The following is a 7,397-nucleotide window of genomic DNA, read 5'->3' as shown; positions in this document are numbered from 1 at the left end:
ATCCTGTGTAGCTTCTTGCTACTTCTCCTACTATTATACCATCACAAAGTTTGTTAAGCACCTACTATATGTCAGTCTAATATAGGCCAGGATGGCTAAGCTTCGTCTCTCATACTTTGGACATATTGTCAGGAGGGAACAGTCACTGGAGAAGGATGTCATGCTGGGTAAGATGGAGGATCAGAGAAAAAGAGGAAGACCCCCAACTAGATGGATCAGCCAGGTGGCATCATTGATGGTGTCAAGTGTGGCAGCGGTGGTGGGGTTGGCCCAGGATCCGACATTGTTTCATTCTGCTGTGCATGGGGTCGCTATGAGTCGGTTCCAACTCAATGGCACCTGACAACAACAACAAAAACTATATGTCAGTCAGAGTCCTTGGGTGACACAAATAGTCAAGTGATCAGTTATTAACTGAAAGTTTGATGATATGAATCTACCCAGAGTCATCTCCCTGAATGTTTTTGTTTTTTAAAGAGTTAAAGTGAATAGAGAGAAATATTGTTAACTGATGGTACCAGGAGGGGATTATAATCCTTGTAATGAAACAAGGTGTATGGTTTGTTGAATATAAAACTGATAATCTGCCCTGTAAATTTTCATTGAATCCATAAAAAAAAAACCTTAAAAAATAAATAATGTAACGCCTCGTGAACTACTTCTGAAAGATTGTAGCTATTGACAATTCTATAAAGTGCAGTTCTACTTGGAAACACATGAGGCTACACGAATTGGAATCAACTCAACAGTAACTGGTTTTATATATAAGTCATCATCTTGGGTACAGGGAAGACAGAAATAAATAAATGTCCAAGCCCACTACTTCAAGAAGAAGCAGGAAAAAAAGTCATATGTAATTGATTGTACTAAATACTACTACTATTTTGTTGTTGTTGTTGTTAAGTGCCATTGAGTCGGTTCTGACCCATAACGACCCTGTATAGGGTTTCCAAGGAGCAGCTGGTGAACTTGAACTGCCGACTTTACAGTTCAAACGTCTTTGCAGTTTGGGGTATTAACACACAGCACCAAACCAGGAGTCCAAATACTACTATAGAGCTATTGTATCAGTCAGGAAGGTCGTAGTATGCTAGAGTAACAAACAACCCTGAGTTTTAGCAACTTTAAACAAAGAAAAGACTTATTACTCACACAAACCCCTCTGTGGGTCTGACTGTCTTGTCATGACAATTGTTTCCCCCATGGCACCTCAGCAAACTAGGGTGTTGGAACCTCCACCTCCCTTGAGCTTCACCATCTAGATTATGTGACTTTAGTTGCTGTGGGAGAGAAAGAGAAAGACCACAAGTTACCTTCCAGTCCTTAAATGTGTGTGCTTGAAAACCAAGAATCCCACTACCGTGAGTTGATTCCATCTCACTGTGACCCGAGAGGATAGAGTAGAGCTGCTCCTGAGGCTTAGAGACAGTCTCATCTTTCTCTTACTTCACCACAGAGCGACTGGTGGGTTTGGACTACTTACCTTGAAGTTAGCTGCTCAACTAGGGCTCTTCTGCCTGAAAGAGACACAAAGTACTTCTATTCACATATCACTGATCAAAGAAAGTCATCTAGTCATCTAGAAAATTTATATACAAGGAGAAGGGATTTGCATACAATGATGAAATTAGTAATGAGTACCACATGTGCCTGGAGCCCTGGTCTGGCACTGTAGGATGATCACTGGATCTGAAGGTCAGTTTGAACCATAGGGTTGATGATTCAAGCCCGCCAGCCACTCCTCTGAAACCCTATACAGGGTTGTTATGAATTAGAGCCGACTCAGTGGCACTAACAATATACAGTATTGTGCTTGGGAAACAGATCCTGATATAGACTATGATTGGTAAATGCTGGGTGACAAGTTCTGGAAGGAAGAAGCACCTTTAAGAATGAAGCAGATGGTGACCACGTTCATCACCCATAAGGGAAAGTGAGGGAAAAACAGCAATGAATCTGCAAGCTAAGCCCCGTAACATTCATTAGACTCCTGTGAACCCGGATGGAGACCTGGTTGGCCAGCAGTGTGGCAAGACCTGTGGACTCTTGGGCCCAGAGTCAGTGACATAGCCACAGAGGACTAGAGTAGAAAGTGAAGCATCCAACTGATAAGAAGAGAGGGCATATGCACAAGAACACCCACACTTGCAGATAATACCAGCTTGACCTGGTTTCAATGACTGGACGATCAGAGCTCAACTAGAAGAAGAAAGAAGAGGAACAAAAGAATAATCTGATACAATTTGATGAACTTGACCTACACCTATGGATGCAGTAGCTCAAAAGAGGGAACAAATCTTCACAGCAAGGATCATTCCCACCCCCTCCACACACAGAGTAGACAGGGATGGGCAACTTGGACATTGGCTACCCAAAATGGTGGGGGGCGAGGGGTGGTGGCTACAAAGGCAAGAAGTGACTGGCTTACAAGCTTTCAAGAAGGAACCTAGATCCAGAGGGCATGGAGGAAGGTAGAATCTCCAAGGAGTAGTATTCAATCTCTCTAGGAGGGGCTGATGAAAGGAAATGCGGATAGGTCTCTTGTGATACAATAGTGAATAATTGTTATCAGAACTGACTGTGAGGGTTGGAAATGTAAAGGTAGATGTTTTGTAGTGAGTAAGGGAGTGATTAATTTTGCATTCTAGGAGCAGAGGTCTCCGGGACCATCAAGGGAGAAGAGCAGAGAGTGGGCGCCTACTAAGAGAAGCAGTGATGCCTAAAATGATGTGGAGAGATGGAGCAGCTGGGGACTTTAGACTCAGAGAGGGAGAAGGTGTGTGTGCTGACAAGGGGTGCAGGCTTGAAGTATATAAGCTTTGTTTGGTTGACGATGCATGGAGGAGATTGTAACCATGGCAATGAAAGGATATATGATAGAATGAATGAACTAATGTTCTCCCATGTAAACTATCACATAATTGACAATAAAACTTTAAAATAACAAATAAATAAAAAGGAATGAAGCAGAGCTTTCTTCTGAAGGAAGGAGAAAGTAAACTCCAGACAGCCAGAACCACATGTTTAGTAAAGGAAAAGATACTTGGTTCATTGTCAATAGTTTGGTTTCTGTAGGAAAGGGTAGGCAGAAGAATGTCTGCAGATGCTGCCAGGAGGTAGGCAGTGAAGTGCCCTTTTAAACTAGTCAGTAGAAACTAGGTTGGCAGTAATCCCAATATGAGACTATAAAGAAAATTGATACAATTTTCATATCTAATATATTGAGCAATGATTTCCATTTGTTGTTCTTAGTTGCCACTATGCAGGCTCCAACTCATGGTGACCTTATATGTAACAGAACACAACACTGGTCTGAGCCATCTTCATCATCACTGGTATGTTTGCACTCACTGATGCAGCTGTTCTTTCTATCCATTTCATTGGACATTTTCCTTGTTTATGTTCATGAGGAAAACATTTTCTAGGGATTGGTCTTATTGATCATGTTTCCAAAGTATGCGAGTCAAAATATTAGGGCCAGAGAAATAGCATCCTAGCTTATAGAAACTTAAAAGTGGTGAGGGACTTGGGGATCTGTATTGTAATTCTCTGACCTCAGACCATGAACTTCACTCAGGTAGAAATAAACAACTAGTGTTGTCTTCTAGGGAGAAACAGACTTCGTATTCTTTTCCTGCTGTGGCGTTGTATGATCAACACTGGACTAAGAACCTCAAGGTCAGCAGTTCAAACTCACCAGCTGTTCCTTGGAAAGCATTTACAGGGTCGCTATGTGTCACTAATCCACTCAACGGCACTTAACAACAACAATAGAAAACAAATCAGAACAGTAGACTTTATTTCCAACTTCTTTTCATTTTGAAAATTTCCTAGAGACTATAGGAAGTGTCTCTGGATCCTGCCAGGCAGAGAAGGTTTCATCTCAGCACTGAGGGATATGCATGTTGAATGACTGAAAATTGTGCTCTGTGAGGCATTGGCATACTACACGTGCTTATTAAATGTTCAACACAGATGATGTCCAAAGGGAATGTTCCTTGCCATCTCATTGGTATAAGTTTTCTGGATCTGTTCAAGGATTTCAAGGCACATTTACTTAAACTACAGCTGTTCTTTGGAAAGCAACAAACAACTCAACAACCAGGCAATTGGACCAAAGGGGTTTATTTCCTTCATTCCACTGATATTTTTACATGAATCCTTTCATTATTTGTCTTTGGTTTTGGTTTTTAGGGGGGGAAAGTAACTATTTTGAAAAATAATAAAATGTAAGTATTTCCAATAAATCAATGCTTAATTTATCTGAATACTATTTTATAAATGGGAACATTAATTTGAAGTCAAATTTTCAGACACTTTTGGTAAAACTGCTACTAGAACCAAGGTCTCTTGACTCCAAGCCCAATGATTTTTCTTACATGTTAATGAAAACTTTGTTTTTATTAATGCCTCATCTAAATTAGTTACTATATTTTTATTATAATTACTCATAACCCATATTTATTTATATCTACTCACATTACTTATATTTTTCATAATTATGATTTCTTACACACCACTACTAAATTCTAAGTTTAATTCTGTCTGACCTAAGTGCATCCTTTACTTAGATCTCTGTCAATGAGGATCTGCTGATAGTAAATTTTATCAACATGTGTCTGAACATGTTATTTTACCTTAACCATGACAAGATTGTTCAATTATGAGTACAGAATTTTTAGGCAAGTGTTGAAGATTGACCTTTTCTCGCTCTCAGTATTTTGAAAACATTGCTTCATTGTCTTCTATTCTTTATTGTTGTGGATGAAAATCTGCTGTCTTTCTAATTGCAGATTTAGTATTTAAAACTTTATTTTCTCTTTGGTTAAAACTATTTTTTCTTTATCTTGGTGTCTAAAGCTTTACTATTATGGTCTAGATAAGAATTTGAAGTTTTTTTCATATTTCTTGAGACATAGTGTGCTTGATCCAATGGAGTATTCATAATTTTCACCAGTTCTGGAAAATCCTAAAATATTATCTTTCAGTCCTACTCTTATCTTTTCTATCTATTTTTCCCATTTGTTACTCTTCTTTAATATACAAATATATTGAAACTTTTCATTCTATTTGTCATGTCTTTCAAAATATTTCACATATTCTATTTCTTTGCCTTCTCCTCCAGTTTTAGCTTCCAGTTCTAGTAATTCTCTCTCCAGCCATGTATAATATGCCATTTGAAATCTCTGCTGTTGTTGTCATTAGGTGTCATCAAGTTGATTCTGACTCATAGTGGCTGACCTGATGTGGCAGAATAGAACTGCCACATAGGATTTCCTGTTGCTGAAATGTCTTCAAGCTGGTTCTGACTCATAGTGGCCTTGTATAGGTTTCCAAGAAATGGTCCAGTTAGCAGCCCAGTGCTAAGCCTTCTGAACCATACCAGGTCACCATAGAGTTTCCTAGCAGCCAAGTGCTTAAGTACTGCACCACCAAGATTTCTTTTTCTCATTTCTTATAAACTAGTTTTAATTGATAGACAATCTGTTGGTTTCTTTGCCTACAAATATATGTATATAGATACACATGCTGTTGTTGTTGCTAAGTGCCATTAACTTGGTTTCAACTCATACTGACCCCATATAGGGTTTCTGACAAGCAACTGGTAAATTTGAACTCCCAAACTTGTGGTTCAAACTGGCCTGGAAGTCCAGTGCTTCTTATGACAAATATATTCATGAATGGCATGGTTCATATAGGGGGAAAAGTTAAAAAAAAATTCTTCGACATAATCAAATACCCTGAGAAAAAGAATTGCTGGTCTAGTGGTTGAGGACCTTAATCAGAGATACTGTGGTCAGTAGGGATTAAACAGTCCACAAAGACAATGGCATATATCCTAGTGTGGTGAGTAGTGGCTGAGGTAATCAAAGTTCCTGAGAGGTCATTAGCATGCAATTATTGATCTCTCCTATCCAGAGGAATGAAGAGTGATGAACATTTAAAACACATAGAAACAATGAGTGTGATGGACTAATGGACTGTGTGAACATCGGTCTCCATGACCTTGAGACAATTTGTTTTTTTTTCTAATCTACCTCATTATTGTTATTCAATTCTGTTATTTTTTAAATTGAAAATTTCCCTTCTTTTTCTCTGTAACATTTAAAAATGCATATTTTATTAATACCTTTTTGTTCTAAAAATTTATGTTCTTGGGATGCTAAATCTTCTGATATTGTGCCTACAATCTTTGTGGTTGTTTGTTTTCTTTTATAGTTTGTAATCTTTCATTGTGAGCTTCTTTATTTGAGGAAATGTTGCTATTGGTTAGTTCTAAATTTGCTTGTGCCAGAAAACCAAATAATTTTCCTATTACATGACTAGTATTGGTATTTACACATCATAGAGAACACACTTGGTTGGAATGCAGAAGAATCCGATTCAGGCTCTATTCTAGAAATGAATTGTAGCTAGGGCTGATGAGTCACTTGGAAAGGAAATGGAGATCCATCAGATGACGTTTCTAGTGACCATGCATGAAAAGTAGATCCCATCAGTATCCGGCATGTTTTATTCTGAAGCATTTGGAAGGAAGACAATCTTATTCTTGCAAAATGAGTCTTTATTCCAACATTGAAAGCAAGTAACAGCTTGTTTTTCAAAGGAAACAAGACTGCAAAATCCACATTCTGTACTTAACACCCTAAAAATGTTCAAGCTGCTCTTCCCTTCATTAAGAACTGAGTGAACAATGTATACTTCAATGTTTGTATACGTTGTTGGAACAGAATAAGATTGTTTGTATAGCTTGTTAGAATTCTAAATTCTAATGTGCAGGCATCCCACAGGTAAACATAGCTTCTTGGTAGTACCCTTCAGGTATGATTAGATATATATCTCTTATAAACCCCACAGCAAGGGACTACTGATTTAAAAGTGTTTACTAGCATCCCCTTTAAGTTGGTTACAGCTCATGCTAACCCTACAGGACAGAGCAGAATAGCTCCAGAGGGTTTCCAAGGCTATAAATCTTGCTGAAAACAAAGGACCACATCTTCTTCCCATGGTGCTGGAGCTGCTGGTGAATCTGAAACGTCAACACTTCAGTTAACAGCTGTGTGTTTCACCATAAAGCCGCCAAGGCTTTTCCTCGATTCTCTCAATAAGAATTTAATATTAACAATGATAACAACAATGACAAACATTCATTAATTTGTGTGCCGGGTACTATGACAATGCTTTATATTAATGAAGTCATATAACCATTCCAAACCTAAGGAGGTTTGGAACGATCACTAATGAGAAAAGTGTGACTTTGAGAGTTTGACAGCTTGCACACTGTCACGGACTTCAGAAATCTGGTTTTAGTTCAGGTCAAACGATTCCCGACAACACTCTAAATGTTGGTGCCTGCTACATTTATTGATACCACTTAATAGAGATAGGAAGTCCTG

Source organism: Chrysochloris asiatica, unplaced genomic scaffold (assembly GCF_000296735.1).
Source record: "Chrysochloris asiatica unplaced genomic scaffold, ChrAsi1.0 scaffold00101, whole genome shotgun sequence".
Taxonomy (NCBI): domain Eukaryota; kingdom Metazoa; phylum Chordata; class Mammalia; order Afrosoricida; family Chrysochloridae; genus Chrysochloris; species Chrysochloris asiatica.
Note: the sequence above shows the minus strand (reverse complement) of the source record.